Source organism: Pantherophis guttatus, chromosome 18 (assembly GCF_059756535.1).
Source record: "Pantherophis guttatus breed Tessera chromosome 18, ASM5975653v1, whole genome shotgun sequence".
Taxonomy (NCBI): domain Eukaryota; kingdom Metazoa; phylum Chordata; class Lepidosauria; order Squamata; family Colubridae; genus Pantherophis; species Pantherophis guttatus.
Genome location: NC_142080.1, coordinates 14,689,416 through 14,707,092, shown reverse-complemented (window position 1 = coordinate 14,707,092; position 17,677 = coordinate 14,689,416). Strand labels below are relative to the sequence as shown.

Genomic DNA, 17,677 nt, shown 5'->3' with positions numbered 1-17,677 from the left:
GATGAGTAGGCGTGACCAGCTTGACGCCACTCCCCAAACTGCTGGCATATTTCCTCTTTGCATTGGGTAGCCTGGGCTGAAGTGACGTGGTGGACCAGGATGGCCCTGCAGGCTGGATCCAACCACATCGCAGGCCGAATCCGGCCTGAGGGCCTTGAGTTTGACACCCTGCTCTTAAAGGATGCAACTGACCAGCTGTCTTCAAGGCCGGATTCAGCCGGTTCGGGCGACCTGATAGTTGCGATCTGTGTGTGGGTGGGCCCCTGCCCAGGTGCTATGACATCCTATTTAGCTGCAGTTTTAAGCTGCACACATGAGCAAAGCACATGCACAGAAGGCGCGCACGAGAGTGAAACGAGAGTGAACATGCGCACGTTCACATATTTAATACTGGGTGAACCAGTTGTTAAATTACGTGAAGCCCTCCTCTGCTTCAAGGGATATAAACCCTTCCATCCCCCCCCCACCATCCAATCAGAGCTGAAGAAGCTTCTTGGATGAGAAGCAAAATGTCTTCAAGGAAAAAGAAGAAAGTCCAGTTGCCTCCTGAAAAAAGCCCTTTTGGTCCAAGGTTTGGAAACTCTGCCCCAACCTCTGAAAACTGGTCTGTACTGCCTCCTGGGGTGAACAGAACCAAAAACACCACCGTCTGCAGAAATAAAGTCTGGTAAAATTTGGTACATTTTCATTGGTAAGCAAGGCAATTGTTTAGTCAGACGCGCCCAATTTTATGACCCTTTTTTGCCATGGTTGTTAAGCAAATCACTGTTGTTATTAAGCGAATCATGTGGCCATTAAGTGAATTTGGCTTCCCCCATTGTCAGAAGCTGGCTGGGAAGGTCGCAAATGGAGATCACGTGATCTGGGGCTGCTGCAACCATGATAAACATACGCTGGTTGCCAAGTGAGCAAGTTCTGAGCACATGACCAAAGAGATGCTACGACGGTTGAAAGTGCGAGGACTGGTTGTAAGTCCCCTTTTTCAGTGCTGTTGTAACTTCGAGTGGCTGCTAAATGAATGGTTGTAACTTAAGTCAAGGACTCCCTGTGTGCCACTCCAGCCCAGCAGAAGACTGAATCCTACACTTAGGCAAGAAAAACCCGAAGTGCACATACAGACTGGGTGAAACCAGGCTTAAAAGCAGTGACTGTGAGAGGGATCTTGGGAGTCTTAGTGGGCAAGCAGCTAAATAGGAGCCAAGAGTGTGCAGCGGCAGCCAAAAAGCCAATGCAATCCTAAAATGCATTAACTGAGGGATTCAATCCAGATCAAGTAAGGTACTAATACCACTCTAGGAAGACCATGCCTAGAATCCTGCATCCAGTTTTGGTTGTTACACTATAAAAAAGATGGTGAGACTCTAGAAAAAGTGCAGAGAAGAGCAACCAGGATGATGAGGGGACTGGAGGCTAAAACATACGATGAACGGTTGCAGGAACTGGGCCTGGCTAGTCTAGGGAAGAGAAGGACCAGGGGAGACAGGAGAGCATCTTCCGGTATTTGAGGGGCTGCCACAGGGAGGAGGAAGGGGGGTCAAGCTATTCTCCAAAGCACCTGAAGGCCAGACAAGGAATAATGGATGGAAACTGACCAAGGAGAGATTCAACCTGGAAATAAGGAGACATTTTCTGATTGTGAGATCAATCAACCCATGGAACGGAAGCTGCCTTCGGAAGTTGTGGGAGCTTCATCATTGGAGGCTTTCAAGATGAAGCTGGGCTGCCATCTGTCAAAAATGGTGTAGGGTCTCCTGCATGGGTGAGGGGTTGGACCAGTTGACCTACAAGCTCCCGTCCAACTCTGTTCATCTGTATCTGTAAGAATCAAGAAGATTTGGAGAGGCTGTTTGCAAAGGCTCTTCCACTGCCAAACGTCTAACTTGGCTCCCCACATTTTTCGGTGGAGCAGGTTGGAGTAGATCTCCAGGGCTCTCCTACGGGAAATGCTGGGCAAAGATCCAGCTTTTGTTGGGCTCCTCTAGGAAAGGGAGGCGGTGGAGGCAAGAGAGGCTCCCTGCTGCACCGGGACTATTAATCCAGAGGCTGCCTGTGAGCCCTGTACATGATGACGTTTATCCCAGTCATTATAAAGTGTTTTGCACTTTCCGCCTCTGACATGCAAAGATTTTGAGGAGGGGGGGGAAACCGGGAGAGCTGCAAGTGCCGGGGGCAGAGGAAAGACGAGGGCAGGGCTACGGCTTTCAGGCACCAGGTTGTGCACAAACCCCAGGGAACAGCTATGAATCCCACCCACCTTTACATGCAACCTTTCTGGTTTTATTGATCTTCCGGCTTTATTTTTTTTTTACAAAGAACTCAAGGGGGTGAATATATACTCTTCCCTCCTTCAATTTTCCTCAGAACAGCAACCCTGTGAGGTGGAGAGAAGGACTGGCCCAAAGTCACCCGGTTGACTTCCATGCCCAAGGCGGGACTAGAACTCACTGTCTCCTGGTGATTGGCCCAAAGTCCCACTTTTGCACGCTTGGGGAGATTCCATTAGGTTGGTTCTTATTTGGTTTCTATATTGCCTGGTGGAGGGATGTCCATCCTGGCAATGCTAGGACCTGCAGACTTCAACTCCCCTTCAGTGTGCTGGCTGGGGAATTCTGGGAGTTGAAGTCCGCAAGTCTTAACATTGCCAGGGTTGGACACACCTCGTCTAATGTACTGGGAACCCCACTGAGTCATTTAGAGCTGGACCGCATCAAAGTGAATGTTTCTTTTTTTAAAAAAATCAGATCTACTTTACAGTTCGCATGCTGAAGAAATTTGGCGTGGAAATTGATTTCATGCAGAAGCACCCAGAATTCAACTTTCAAACTAAGCCCAATGGACGGGCCATAATGTGTAGATAGATAAACAGACTTGGAAGGGGTCTTGTTGGTCATCTAGTCCAACCCCCCACCCAAGCAGGAGGCCCTACACCATTTCTGACAAATGGAAGTCCAGTCTCTTCTTGGAAGCCTCCAGGGATGAAGCTCCCACAACTTCCGAAGGCAACTTCTGTTCCATGGGTTGATTGTTCTGTCAGAAAATTCCTCCTTAATTAAATCTCTCCTTGGTCAGTTTCCGTCCATTCTTCCTTGTCTGGCCTTCAGGTGCTTTGGAAAATAGCTGGACCCCCTTCCTCCTCTCTGGGGCAGCCCCTCAAATACCAGAAGATGCTCTCCTGTCTCCCCTGGTCCTTCTCTTCCCTAGACTAGCCGGGCCCAGTTCCTGCAACCGTTCATCATATGTTTGAGCCTCCAGTCCCCTCATCATCCTGGTTGCTCTTCTCTGCACTTTTTCTAGAGTCTCCACATCTTTTTTTATAGTGTGGTGACCAAAACTGGATGCAGGACTCTGGGTTTGTTTTGCCCCCCTACAAGGATCAAGGAGCCTTCTAGGATCTGGCCCAGGGGAGCCATGGTTGCTAACAGCAGAGCCAAAAGGAGGCAGGCAGAGTTCTTGTCATGCCTGGTCTTGCCCAGCTGGGCTGGCAGGAATTTTCTCTGCCTGAAATGATGATTACTGTTTTCATGAGCGTGTCAAGAGGTGCCCCGCCTTTCTGCCCAAACACGGGACATCAAGGCAGCATTTTGGGCCTGGTCAAAGAAGAAGTGCTTTCGAATTCAGCCAGGGAGTAACTTCTCATCTGCCAGAAAAAGTTGGCACCTCTCCTGCGGTCAGGGAGAAGTCGGCAGCGGGAGGCAATGGGTCCATCCGTTGCAGTGTGGGTATTGTTGGTGCTCGGGGGATGATGGGGGATGTAGTTTTTTTTTCTCCTTCTAGACTAAAGCAGCATTTCTCACCCCTTGGCAACTTGAAGGGGGGTGGGGGGATTTCAACTCCCAGAATTCCCCAGCCAGCCCTGGAGCCCACCACTCTTCAAGGATGCTGGCTGGAGAATTCTGGGAGTTGAAGCTCACCCCTTGCCAAGATTGGAAAGCCCTGTTCTAAATTTTAACTAATGAAGGTTTCCCAGAAAATTGGTAGAAGTTACAGGCACCCCAGGTGCCATTAGTTAGCCCCCCCCTCCTGCGAAAGCACAGTTTAGGAAGGGCAGGGCAAAAGCTTGGCAGATCAATAGGGGAGAAGCAGGGCCGGATTTTCCTATAGGCTAACTAGGCTTCAGCCTAGGGCCTCAAGATCAAGAGGGGCCTACACAGTGGTGGGATTCTGGGGGTTCTAGGGTGTTCGGCTGAACCCTTTGTTAAATTGCTGGCTCGCCCGCCCCTTGACTCCCACCCGCGCGGCGCCAGCCTACCGTAGCCAGGGGTGGGCAATTGTGGCTCTTTTACAACCTGTGGACTTCAACTTCCAGAATTCCTGAGACAGCCAAGCTGTCTCAGGAATTCTGGAAGTTGAAGTCCACAGGTTGTAAAAGAGCCACAATTGCCCACCCCTTCCCTACCCTGAGTTCCGCTGCCTGGGATCCACGTGGGCTGCCACGTGGTTCCCCACCGGCTCCGGACACAAGGGAGTAGGATGGAGAAAGCAGCTTCCACGCCTTCACTCACCCTCACTCTCTGCTCTGTTGGATCGCCGGCCGTTCGCTTACCCCGCCCACTCCCCATCTATTGCTGCTTCCGATGGCTAGAGGAAAAAAAAACTTCAAATTCTTGCCACGGGGCTTCAAAGGGCCGCCCTAGAGCCAGTGGTGCAGCTGAACCCTTTGTTAAATTGCTGGCTTGCCCCGCCCCTCCGCACCACTATTTATTGCCAATAAATAGTGGTGGGCGAGGGGCGGGGGAGCCAGCAATTTAACAAAGGGTTCGGTGCTTTTTTTTGTAATTTTATTGGCCCACGGAGCTTCAGCATAGGCTAATTGGCCTCCCGGCTCTTTGCTTCCTTGCAAAGAGTGCTGATTTTTTTCCCCCTAGCTATGCTGAGAAACGAAACTGAAACTGCTTTGCTGTTGCTGCAAGGTTGGAAAATTAGGCAGGCAGAATTCTTTTCTTTTTCCTCACCAAAAAAGGTAGGTGCAAACAATGGGAAATTTAGGGAAAAAGAGGAGAGTTCAGGATTTTAAAACACAAAAGAAAAAAAGCTCTATTTAACTAGGGAATTGTGATAATTGAGATACTATTAATTGTATATTGTGTTGAAAGCAGAAATGGTTAAGTTGTTTGGAGGAATGTATGGGGGAAATTATTTGGTTTATTATTATTGGTAAATATAATTAATGGATTTGTAAGAAAGTGGATTGCATGGAAATAATTGGAATATTCATGTTCATATTGATTAATATACAAAAAAGGTAGTTATATAACTAATTGATTTATATTAAAATGTTGAATTTGTATTAAACAATTGTAATATTACATAATTAACCAATGTGAGGATGGATATAAAAATAGATGACAATGGGAAGGGGTATAATATAGAATAGAAGGGAAAAATTGAATTTGATTAAGATTAGAGATGAGGATAAAGGGTAATATTGGTTTTTTACAAAAATAGATGAGGAATAAATATGGCAAAAAGGAAATATAGAAATTGTAAATTTAATTGAAATGACTAAACAGTTTAAATTTGTGAACCGGCCAAATACTCTGTTCAAAGAAAATACATTGTATGTTTGTATGTGTATTTCTAATTATTGTTATTTATTCATATTTGTTCTTTTTTATTCTTTAAAGTTTAACAATTCATTCTTTATCTTAATATCTTTATATTTGTTTGGGGTTGGCTTTCTTCCCTTTCATCTTTTTTATTGTACAGCCATCTTTCTCCTCAAACCTACCACCTCTCTCTTTTCTTTCCTTCTTACTTTCTCTTCCTCCCCCTCTTCTTCTCCTCCCTACTTCCTCTTCCTTTCTCCTTCTCCTCCTCTCTTCCTCCCTCTCTTACCCTCACTCCTACTCTAATTTCCCTTCATCCCTCTCTATTGCTGTATCCTTTTGTGCATATGGACTACTCAGAGGGCTGAAAAAGTTATTTTTGATTGGTCCTCGCACTTTTGACCAGTCCTCGAACTTACGACTGTCCTCACATTTTACGTTTTTGCCCTATCTTGTCACCATGGTGAAGAGAAGCAGTTGTGAAATGAGTGACATGGTTGTTAAGAAAGCTGCACGGGCATAAATGTGAGGATGGTCATAAGTGTGAGGACCGGTCAAAAGTGCGAGGCCCAGTCAGAAATGACTTTTTTCAGCCCTCTGAAAAAAGTCTATGCACATAGCCACGCCCACCCGGTCACATGACGAGCTACCCACGCCTAGTCACGTGACCAGCTAGCCACACCCACCCAGTCACATGATTGCCAAGCCACACCAACTAAGCCACGCCCACAGAACCTGTTGTTAAATAATTGAATCCCACCACTGGTGAAAGGGCCTCGTAAGTGGAATAGCCGAGGGCCTCTTTCAATCTAAATCCGGCCCTGGGGAGAAGGGAGTGGGGCATGTGACTCATTTCTCTCCCCCTTGGTTAGGTTTTTGTCAACGACCCCCAGACCGTCTGGAGGCAGCCGCAAAGGCCAAGAAATGGTGGCATCTACCCCTAGATGGGGGAACCCCTTTAAAAGCCCAGGGGGAAGCGGCACCGCCGTGGGGCTGGACTCCTCTTTAAGGAAAGAGTGGAGGGCCATTTAGTTGTCCGCGACGGAATAACGTCTCCTGCCTTGGGTAGGGGGTTGGACTAGACGACCTCTAAGGTCCCTTCCAGCCCTGCGATTCCCAATCTGCCGCCGGGGGTGAACCAGAAAGCCGGAGGAAGCGACCCCGCGTGGATCAGGCTCGTGGGAGCCTCTGGCCGGCCAGGAGCCCGAGGCAGGGAAGAGCGACGGCTTCGCCCCACGGCTTCCACGCCGCACGCGTGTTGAGGAGGGGAGCGCCACGCGCGGCCGGTCCACCCCACTCCGCGCCCTCCGGGAAGGCAGGACCCCCCCCCCCGCTGGAGGGTCCGGGGCCGCCCGGACGGGGGACCTTCCAGTTGGACGCGGCCCCTGTGGGCAGCCGAGCGCCCCGCATCATCTGCGGCTGACCTCCAGGGGGCGCTTGCGGGCGAAGGTGCCTGCAAATCAGGGCTGCGGCGTCCGCTCCCTTCCCTGCAGCGGAAAGTCGCTTGAAAAACTATGAATGGAGCCCGGGCCGCCGCGCGATTGGCCAGTTTGAGGAAGCCACGCCCCCTCCGCCTCTCCCAATGGCTTTCTCCGGCCGCGCATTGGCTAGTTGAGGGGGGCGTGGCAGGCCGCCCCTCCCTGGTCATGGGGCGGGGCCAAGCCTGGACTGGAGACCCGCATAGATGATTTAGACCCGCAGCTGACTGGGGACTTCTGGGAGTTGAAGTTCACAAGGGTTAAAGTTTGGAGAACCCTGATCCAGACAGGAGAGGAGAGAAGATTTGTATTTATTAGTTTGTTAAACATGTACAAGATAGCAGATATAAATATAAATATGGATAGGAACGAAAGAAATGAATACAAATAAATAAGATCTCGTATATCATAAAATCATGGAAGGAACCTGGGAGGTGATCTAGTCCAACCCCCTGTTCAGGGGACTTTATTCCATCTCAGACTGGACAAACGGCTGTCCTTGAAAACCTCCAGTGATAGGAGCACCCACAACCCCAGGAGGCAAGCAGCTCCACTGATTGGCGTCCTCCCCCCAAATTCCCTGGGCCCTCTTTTCAGCCAGGGAGTGCCTGGATAGGTTTCCAATGCGTGGGGTGGCCCCCTCCCCACCAAAGAGCAGATGAAGCCATCTGCAACCTGCAGGAACAGAGCAAAGTTTGAATCTAGAATAGAATAGAATAGAATAGAATAATAGAATTTTTATTGGCCAAGTGTGATTGGACACACGAGGAATGTGTCTTGGTGCATACGCTCTCAGTGTACATAAAATAATCTGAAGCTGAAAACCCCAGAAGAAGGGAAAACCCTGTGTGTGTGTGTGTTTGCAGGGCATTTTTGTGGATTGCAGCCACTTTGTGGATTGTGAAAATGGATCACACAATAAATCTCAATCTTGGCAACTTTAAGACGGGTGGACTTCAACTCCCAGAATTCTCCACCTTGCATGTACTGTACAGGAAGTCCTTGACTTACAACCATTTATTTATTGACCATCTGAAGACCACTGAAAAATGTCAACCTGTGGCTGATCCTCACCCTTACGACTGTCGCAGCATTCCCCACAGATGCAGTCAAAATTCATGCAGCTGGTAACCAGCATGTGTCTACACTAACAGTTGCAGCTTCCCAGGATCACATGATCCCCATTTTGGGACTTTCTCAGCTGGTTTCCCCGCAAGCAAAATCGGGGGCGGGGGGAGGGGAACTGGATTTGCTTAAGGACCAAGTGATTCACTAAACAACCGCCTCGCTCAGCAACACAGATTCTGATCCCCATTGTGGCTGTGAATCAAAGGACTTGGGTGCCCGTCTGCACAGCCGGTTAGTGAGTTTGCAGCTTCCAAAAAATTTACCCTGAGTAAACACTGGAGATCAGCTCTCTCAGGGCATTTTTTTTACCTGGAAAAACATTTTGGGGCTGAAAAAAGATGACTCACAGTGATAGAAATGTGGGAGAGACTCGCGAAGGAACAGAGCAGGAAACACGAACAGTTCTCCCTTCATTGTGTAGCCTCGGATTGTGGGAACGAGCACAAAAGACACCCAGCAGGCATTAAGCGATCAGGGGGTTGAATCCCCAAACCCCTCCTCATTCACACCTAAAAAGCATATTTCTTTTTTTGGGTAATAATATGTCTGTTTTTATATACGGGAGATGGTGAATGATTCATAGAGTCAGGACTGAGACGGGCGGCTATAGAAACCAAATGAATAAATAAATAAAATCTGATTTAAACCCATGTCAGAAAAAAACTGTTAGAAGTGAGACATTTGATTCATTTTTTATTGAAATAATACTCGGCCATTTATGTTGTCCTCAACTTACAACCTTGCTTTGAGAGAGTGTTTGAAATTATGGCACTGAAAAAAATGACTTATGAAATCCAGCAGGTTCTGACAGGTTCTGGAGAACCCGTAGCGGAAATTTTGAGTAGTTCAGAGAACTGGCAAATACCACCTCTGGCTGGTCCCAGAGTGGGGTGGGAATGGGGATTTTGCAGTATCCTTCCCCTGCCACGCCCATCAAGCCACGCCCACAGAACCAGTAGTGAAAAAAAAATGGATTTCACCACTGCTTATGACCATTCCCAGTCACAGGATGAAAATTCGGGTGTTTGGCACCTGGCGCATGTTTACAACGATCACAGCATTCTGGGGTCACGTGACTGCCATTTGCGACCTTGCCCCTCCTCCCCTTCTGACAAGTAAAGTCAATGGGGAAACTTGAATTCACTTAACAACCGTGTGATTCACTTAACAGCGGCAGAGACTTACTTAACAAAGGTGAAATTGGGAGTAACTCACTTAATAACCGGCTTGCTTGGCAATGGAAACTCTGATCCCCAATTGTGGCCGTAAGTTGAGGACCTCTGCTTTCCAACACTCAACACAGCTTGCGAGGCCAAGACTAGGGAAGGGAGCAGAAGAACAGAGCGGCTGCCATGACAGTCTGCATTCCAGAGCCCGGCATCTCCCTGACAGAAGATTCACCTGCACCATTCACCTGCCAACCTTCAGGGCATGGGTGCACCTTCGGAAGGCCTTCTCCTGAAGGCAGGTGGTTCCTAAGAAGCATCAACCCTCTGAATTGCACCCGCTGGCCATTGGCACCCTGGGCAAATCTTTCAGGAGAGCATCATGGGCTCCTGGCACCAGCTGTGTGGCAGTGGCATTTGGCCTCAGAATGCAGAAAAACAGAGTTGGAAGGGACCTTGGAGGCCATCTAGTCCAACCCCCCACCCAAGCAGGAGACCCTACTACACCATTTCTGACAGTCCGGCCTCTTCTTGAAAGCCTCCAGTGATGAAGCTCCCACAACTTCCGAAGGCAACTTCTGTTCCATGGGTTGATTGTTCTCACTGTCAGGAAACTCCTCCTTATTTCCAGGTTGAATCTCTCCTTGGTCAGTTTCCATCCATTATTCCTTGTCTGGCCTTCAGGTGCTTTAGAAAATAGCTTGACCTCTTTCCTCCTCTCTGTGGCAGCTCCTCAGATATTGGAAGATGGCTATCCTGTCTCCCCTAGTCCTTCTCTTTGCTAGACTACCCATGCCCAGTTCTTGCAACCATTCTTCATATTGCAGATTACAGATTAACAGAATTGGAAGGGACCTTGGAGGTCATCTAATCCAACCCCCCCCCCCAAGCAGGAGACCCTACACCATTTCTGACAGTTGGCAGCCCACTCTCTTCTTGAAAGCTTCCAGGGATGAAGCTCCCATAGTTTGTGAAGGCAACTTCTGTTCCATGGGTTGATTGTTCTCGCTGTCAGAAAATTTCTCCTTATTTCTAGGTTGTCCTTGTTCAGTTTCCATCCATTATTCCTTGTCTGGCCTTCGGGGGCTTTGGAAAACAGCTGGACCCCCCTCCTCCTCTCTGGGGCAGCCCCTCAAATTCTGGAAGATGCTCTCCTGTCTCCCCTAGTCCTTCTCTTCCCTAGACTAGCCAGGCCCAGTTCCTGCAACCGTTCATCCTATGTTTGAGCCTTCTTAGGTCTTCTAGTCCAACCCTGTTTGAGCAGGAGAATCTACACCAGTGTTGGTGAACCTTTTCGGCACCGAGTGCCAAAACGGGGGCACATGCCAGAAACCGGAAGAGCAGCCGCATGGTGCACATGCGCACGCCGGGAAGATGATATTTCAGTTTCCAGTGTGCGCATGTGCGCCGGCCACCCTGTCTTCTGGTTTCTGGCACGGATGTGCGCATGAAGAACATCTGGCAGTTGCGCATGTGCATGCCAGAAACCGGAAGATCTTCCTGGCATGCGCATGCACATCAGGCAGCTGCTCTCTCTTTCAGTTTCTGGTGCTCCCGCATGCATGAAGACCAGCCGGCAGGCGCGCTGGAACCCGGAAGAGCAACGGGCGATGGTTCGCGTGCCCGGAGAGATGGCTCTGGGTGCCACTTCTGGCACATGTGCCATAGGTTTGCCATCACGGCCCTATACCATTCCAGACAAATGGTGGTTCAAAGTCTTCTTGAAAACCTCCAGTGTTGGAGCAGCCACGATTTCTGGAGGGAAGCGGTTGCATCGATTTTGATTGTTGTAAATTTCAGGAAATTTCTCCTTAGTTCCAGATTGGGTTCTCTCTTTAATGACCTTCTACCTGTTAGTTCTTGTCCTGCCTTCTGGTGCTTTGGAGGTCGACTCCCTACGGATGTCCCCCACCAGTTCCAATTTCTGGACACATTTCCAGGTGTTCTTCAAACATAGCTGGTAAGAGAAGCGGAAACAAGTTGTAAACAAGATGTGGATAAATCTTGTCTCGGAATTAGCTTGAGGAGTGACTCCTGCCAGCACCTGTGTGAAGATGTTAAGCAGCATCAGGACAAGAGAGACCCCGGGGTCCCCAGCGTAGGACAGTCCCTCCTTCTCTTGATTTGAAAGAGAGCAAGAGCCAGCCTCACTGCAAGGAGCCAGAGTCTATCCAGTGATTTTCAACCTTGGCAACTGAATTAGAATTAGAATAGAGCTGGAAGGGACCTTGGAGATCTTCTAGTCCATCCCTCTGCTCAAGCAGGAGAACCTAAAACATTTCAGACAAGTGGCTGTCCAGTCTCTTTTTAAAAAGCTCCAGTGATGGAGCACCCACGGTTTCTGGTGGCAAGTTGTTCCACTGGTTAATTGTCCTCACTGTTAGGAAGTTTCTCCTTAATTGCTTCTCTCCTTGATTACTTTCCAATCATTGTTTCTTGTCCTGCCTTCAGCTGCTTTGGTAAATAAATTGACCCCCTCCTCTTTGGGGCAGCCCCTCAAATCCTGGAATCCTACTCTCACGTCTCCCCTAACTCTTCTTTTCTTTAGACCAGCCAGACCCAAATCCTGCAGCTGTTCTTCGTCTGTTTTAGTCTCCAGGCTTTTGATCCTCTTAGTTTCTCTTCAACTCCCAGAATTCCCCAGCTAGGCATGGGGAATTTCACAGCAGTTAGGCAAATGCTACGGTTGTTAAGTGAGCCTTGTGGTCATTAAACGAACACCGTGGTTGTTAAACAAGTCCATTTTCCCCAATAGGCATTTTTAACTGGAAACCAGAAGGAATTGCTAGAAACTGGCAAAAGACATAGAAAGCCTCAGTCACGTGGGATGCTGTAATTGGTCATAAATGACTCTGTGTGTGTGTGTGTGTGTGTGTGTGTGTGTGTATGGCTGTCAAAACTTCAAAAACAGGTCGAGTTGCTCCGGGGAGGTCCATCGTAAATTCAAATGGTTGCTAAGCAACCAGTCATTAGGCGAGGACCACCTGTATTTGGTTTGCCTTAAGGGTTCAGAGCTGCGTGGAATCTGGTTTCCTTTCACCGCCCCCAGAGGGGTCTTTGGTTCCTGGTTCTTATTCCTTGAATTTTTCTCCCCATCTGATCCGCTTCCTCCAGATTCCTCTGGCCTCCCTCCCTGCCCTTGAAAGCCTCACCAAACAGGAAACCTGGTGCGATATATTTACACAACATATTGTCCTAGCTCAGAGGCGATAATGAGTGGTGTTTGGCCAAGGAGGTTGCCATAACCACACCACAGAATCCACTGTTGAGACCCCCCCTCCCCCCATGCCTGGGTGAAAATTCAGCCTCGCTTAAGAGCCGGCAGGTGTGCAGGTGAAGGGATGGGCAAGGACTGGGACTACGGTGCCCATATTGTGCTCGATCCTGTATTGTTTGTGTGATGATTTTTAAAAATGCAGGGAAATTTTGATTAGATCAGGAGTCTCCAACCTTGGCAACTTGAAGACTCGTGGGCTTCAACTCCCAGAATTCCCCAGCCAGCTTTGCTTTGCTGCCTGAGGAATTCTGGGAGTTGGTCCACAAGTTGCCAAGGTTGGCGACCCCTGTTTTAGATGGTCCTATAAACTGAACAGAAGCAGTCCTTGACTTACAGCCATTCGTTTAGCAACTGTCCAAAGTTACAATAGTACTGAAAAAAGTAACTCATGACCAGTCCTCACACTTACGACAATTGCAGCATCTCCCTGGTCAGGTGATCACAATTTGGTTGCTAGGCAACTGGCATGGATTTAACATGTTTGCAGCCTCACCCGAGGTCCAGGATTCGTCCCAGACTGCAAAGTCAGCGAGAGAAGCTGGATTCGCTTTTTACAATTGGGCGATTCACTTAACAACTGCAGCCATTCACTTAGCAGCCATGGCAAAACGGGGGTAAAATCAGGGGCGGCTCACTTAATGACTGCCTCGCTTAGCAATGGAAATTCTGCACCCAATTGTGGTCGTATGTTGAGGACTTCCTGTAAATATACTGCTCAAAAAAATAAAGGGAAGACAAGCAGAAGACATCCGAGATCTGAATGAATGAAATAGCCTTATTAAATCCTTTGTTCTTTACATACAGTAGTTTATGCACTGCTCAAACAACTAAAGGGAACACAAAACTACTGTATGTAACGAACAAAGTATTTAATAAGGCTATTTCATTCATTCAGACCTCCGGTGTCTTCTGCTTGTCTCCCCTTTATTTTTTTGAGCAGTGTAGATCCATTGGTCAGAAACGAATTTTAGCTTCAGCCGAGTGGTGGGTTCTCAACCTAGTCTTCAAGACTTATATTGATTTTTTAAGTATATATATTTACATTTACATTTTTATTTCTATTCTTTCTTATTCTTATAAATAACTTAGGGGAGTGAAAATATCAACAGACCTTCCTCCTCCTATTTTCCTCACAACAACCCTGTGAGGTAGGCAGGGCCGAAAGTCACCCAGTTGGCTTTCAAGGTTAAGGCGGGACTGGAACTCCCAGTCTCCTGCTTTCTAGCCTGGTGCTTTAACCATTAGACCAAACTTTGCCCCTTAGCAGTTTTCAACCACACAATGATAGTTGTTTCCTCCCAAAAGTAGGCTTAAGAAAACAGAGCGTAAGAAGAGATGGCTCTTTTCTACCACTCCCCGCTGCACAAACCTACCAGCTGCATTTTAGCCTCAGGGGTTGTGTGCAAATGAAAGGCCTGTGTTTAGTTTGTGCATTGCGTTGTTGTCCCAAACCAGTAAATCTGGCTAATCCATGAGGCTGTGATTAGGTGAACCATGGATAAATATGGTTTTTATGAACCCAGCCAATAAATTGCATCTTAAACTGCTTGACTCCCACCCAAGCTTTAGATTCTTAATTGGTTTCACCACACCAAGGACAGGAAGCGGTTGTGAAGCCTGTTGTGTCCTTGTTAGTTTTTGCTTACTGGATATTGCTATTAGGTTGCTATTATGTTAAAGCGTCTGTTTGCTTCCTAAATACTCACCCACTAGTGCAGGGGTCTCCAACCTTGGCAACTTTAAGCCTGGCGGACTTCAACTGGCTGGAGAATTCTGGGAGTTGAAGTCCGCCAGGCTTAAAGTTGCCAAGGTTGGAGACCCCTGCACTAATGCAGCCTTTCTCAACCTGGTGACTTTAAGATGGGTGGGCTGGGGAAAAGCTGGCTGGGGAATTCTGGGAGTTGAAGTCCACCCTCTTAAAGTCACCAAGGTTGAGTAACAGCTGCGTTCCTGGGATAAACTGAACAAACAATTCAATCTCTATACATCATTGTCAGCCAACCTCAGTCACAACCTCACAGAATGGGGAGAGGGCAGCTTAAGACTCTCCAGGGCAGCCTGTTTATCTTGACGTCGTAGTTTTCAGGAAAAATGCCTCACAACAAACTATCCCCCTGATCCCAATCCCAGGATTAGGAGATCAAAACTTCCGATCAGACCTTGAGAAGGTCAATTAGTTTATCCCTGCGGGGAAAATCTGGCTCACATGCCCCACTAATACTGGGGGTTGGACTAGATGACCTACAAGGTCCCTTCCAGTTCTGTTAATCTGTTAAATATTTCCTCTTTCCTTACCGACCCCCCCATCCGGATTTCTCCCTAACGTAGTGAGGCCCACCCGAAGCCAGGGAATAGCAGCATTTGCAGAACAGATCAGAATAACAGTGTGGGAAGGGACCTCAGAGGTCTTCTAGTCCAACTCCCTGCTCAAACAGGACAACCTATACAGATAATCCCCTATTTACAACCACAGGTCATTCCAAAATTTCTGTTGCTAAGTGAGACAGTTGTCAAGTGAATTTTGCTCCATTTTACAACCTTTCTTGCCAGAGTTGTTAAGCGAATCGCTGCAGTTGTTAAATTAGTCACATGGTTTTGTTTTGTTTTTAATTTGATTTATATGCCGCCCTTCTCCGGAGACTCAGGGTGGCTTACAATGCGCTAAGCAATATGGTTGTTAAGTGACTCTGGCTTCCCCATTGACTTGGCTTGGCAGGAGGTTGCAAAAGGGGATCATGTGACCTGGGACAATGCAACCGTCATAAGTACATGCCAGTTGCCAAGCATTTGAATTCTGATCATGGGGATGCAGCAAAGAACATGGGTGTGGAAAACTGTCATGTCACTTTTTTCAAAGCCATTGAGTCTTTGAACAGTCACTAAACAAATGGTTTATAAACTGAGGACTATCTGTAATTGTGGACCAGGATAAAAATATATATCCTGACCAGGATAGGTTCAAGTGGGCTGGGTGATTTGGGACCCTTGGGTTGGGGGAAGGAAGGCCATCCTTCTTTTGGTAGATATGACAAACCATCATAGTATTTCTCGGAAGCTTGCTTGCCATATAGTTTAGGATAGAGTTAGGATTTAAAAAAAAAGCTGTAGAGGTGAGCAAGGATACCTTGCTATGCCTTTTGCTCCTGACTAACTTATCTCTGATTTATTTTCCTTCTGTGTCTTTTTTTTAAAAAAAAATCCTTAAAAAGAGATGAGGTTCAAAAGCCATTGCATTGTCCAACGAAGAGAAAGTTATTATTTTTTCCCCCGCCCGCCCACTCACCTCCTCCGCTTTCCTGAACGAACGAACCATAAAACTAACCGGCCGCCAGGAGGAGGCGGGAGGAGCAGGAGGGGGCGGGAGCGGCCGAGGGAAGAGCGGGCGCTGGGAACTTCGCGGCGGAGACAATGGAAGCGCCGGAGGGAGGCGCGCGGAGCCCTGGGAACAGCCGCGCCGAGTTCGCAGGTTCGAATCCTCCCCGTTCACACGCCGGAGCAGCGGGAGGAAGGGGGGGGGAGGCTTGCGCTGGATTCGGCCCCTTTCCAAGGCGAGGAGCAGCCCAGCGCCGCTTCGGCCCCTTTTCCCAACCTCTGAGTCGGATCCCGCCCCCCCCTTCCTTTTTGCAATTGCACGGAAAGCGGAAGGAGCCGCCCGGGAGGGAGAGCGCGGGGATTCCGCGGCTGGGGCCGGCCGGGCAGGCAGAGGACAAAAGCCGGAGGAGCCGTCTCGCCCCGAGGGTAATCCGGCCCCAGCGCCTTTTGTTCGGGCTCCTTGCAGCCGTTGCAAGCGGGGCGGCCGGGAAGGCGTGGTTGCAACGGCCGGGCATTGCAAGGGAGCCGCCGCGGGGGTGGGGGGGGCATGGGAGGGTCTCCCCGGAGAGGGAGCCGTCTGGCCCCGCGGAGGCTGCCTGGGGGTCCCGGGGCTTGCTAGGAGGGGCCAGACCCTGCGACCCCCGCCCCGTCCTGGCCTGCAAAGACGGGAAGCGGCCCCGGGCCCGGAGGGGTCTCCCTGCCTGGCTCTGCCCTGCCCAGCCCAGGAGAGACCCCGGGCTCGGAAGCTGGGGGGGTCTAAGCGGTGGGGCCCGTTTGGCCCCTTGGCGTCAGGAGCCTGTTGCAAAGCAGCTCGGGCGGGGGGCGGGGGGGCTGCCCGGGGCCTGGCACGGCCTTAGAAGGCGGGCTGGGGGGGAATCCGGGGTTTGCACGTGTGAACGGGCTGCAATGCAACCTGGGTGGATTGCAACCGTCCTGGGTTGGGTTAGCAGCCGCTCGGGCCAAAGGCTTGGGGTGATGCCAGGGAGTGGGGGGGGGGTTGCTGGAGGCTCTTCCTCCGCGGAACTGTTGCTGCTGCTCCGTCCTGCGTGGGCTCTTCCACGGACAACAAGCCAGGCTTTGCATTCACCCCGCCCCCCCTCCAAGGAGCTAAAATGGCTGGGATCGCGCCAAGCCGGAGTCACCCCAACTTGGTGCAATGCGTGAGCTCAGCTGTTGCATGCCTGGCCCCTGCCGCCTTGCCTCCCCCCCCCGGGCATCGCCGGGTGGCCTACCTCCCAGGGTTGCTGTTTTGCATTTTTTCCCTTTTTAAAAAAGAGGGGGGGCGATCCTGGGGAGCAGTGGCCGGTGGGGACCTCGAGGGCTGAAATTGCAAGCAGCAGCTGGGAGGTGTGTGTGTGGGGGGGGGACGACAGGGGCTTTAGGAAGGGTGAGGCAGATTTGTGGGTCCCTTTGAGTGAGCTTCGGGTCTGAACAGGCTGGGAAATTGTAGGAGTCCACTTTGGGGGAGAAGAACCCTGATTCTGGGCCTGTTCATCCCACTAGCTCATCCCCTCTGCTTTCTGCCCTGCTCAGGATGAAGAAAAGGGGAGCTGGTGAGAACTGGGGGTTCAAGGCCTTTGAAGGGAGTGTTAGCCTTGATTTGTGCAAACCTCTTCATCCCAGTGACATTCTGGCTTAGTGCAAAGTGGGAATGCAGGGCACAGTCTGGTTCCTGTGAATAAACCATGGTTTGTTGCATTCATCCCAGTGTCTGGCTTCCCCCAGCATTTTAAATCATCAAGATTGCAACCTGTGGTGTTCAGTATATTG

The 17,677-nt window shown here is 49.6% G+C and overlaps 1 protein-coding gene across 4 annotated transcripts in view; it reads left to right on the top strand.

Moving 5' to 3' along the window:
• Positions 1-15,948: 15,948 nt before the first annotated feature.
• Positions 15,949-17,677, top strand: part of VANGL2 (VANGL planar cell polarity protein 2) — a 51,803-nt gene continuing 50,074 nt past the window's right edge. The window contains exon 1 of one of the 4 annotated variants that reach the window (XM_034426339.3): positions 15,949-16,061. The gene's annotated coding sequence lies outside the window, so the exon portion shown is untranslated. Of the gene's footprint in view, positions 16,334-17,677 lie in introns of all 4 variants that reach the window. The other 3 variants (XM_060685546.2, XM_034426338.3, XM_087881039.1) reach the window with 3 other exon arrangements.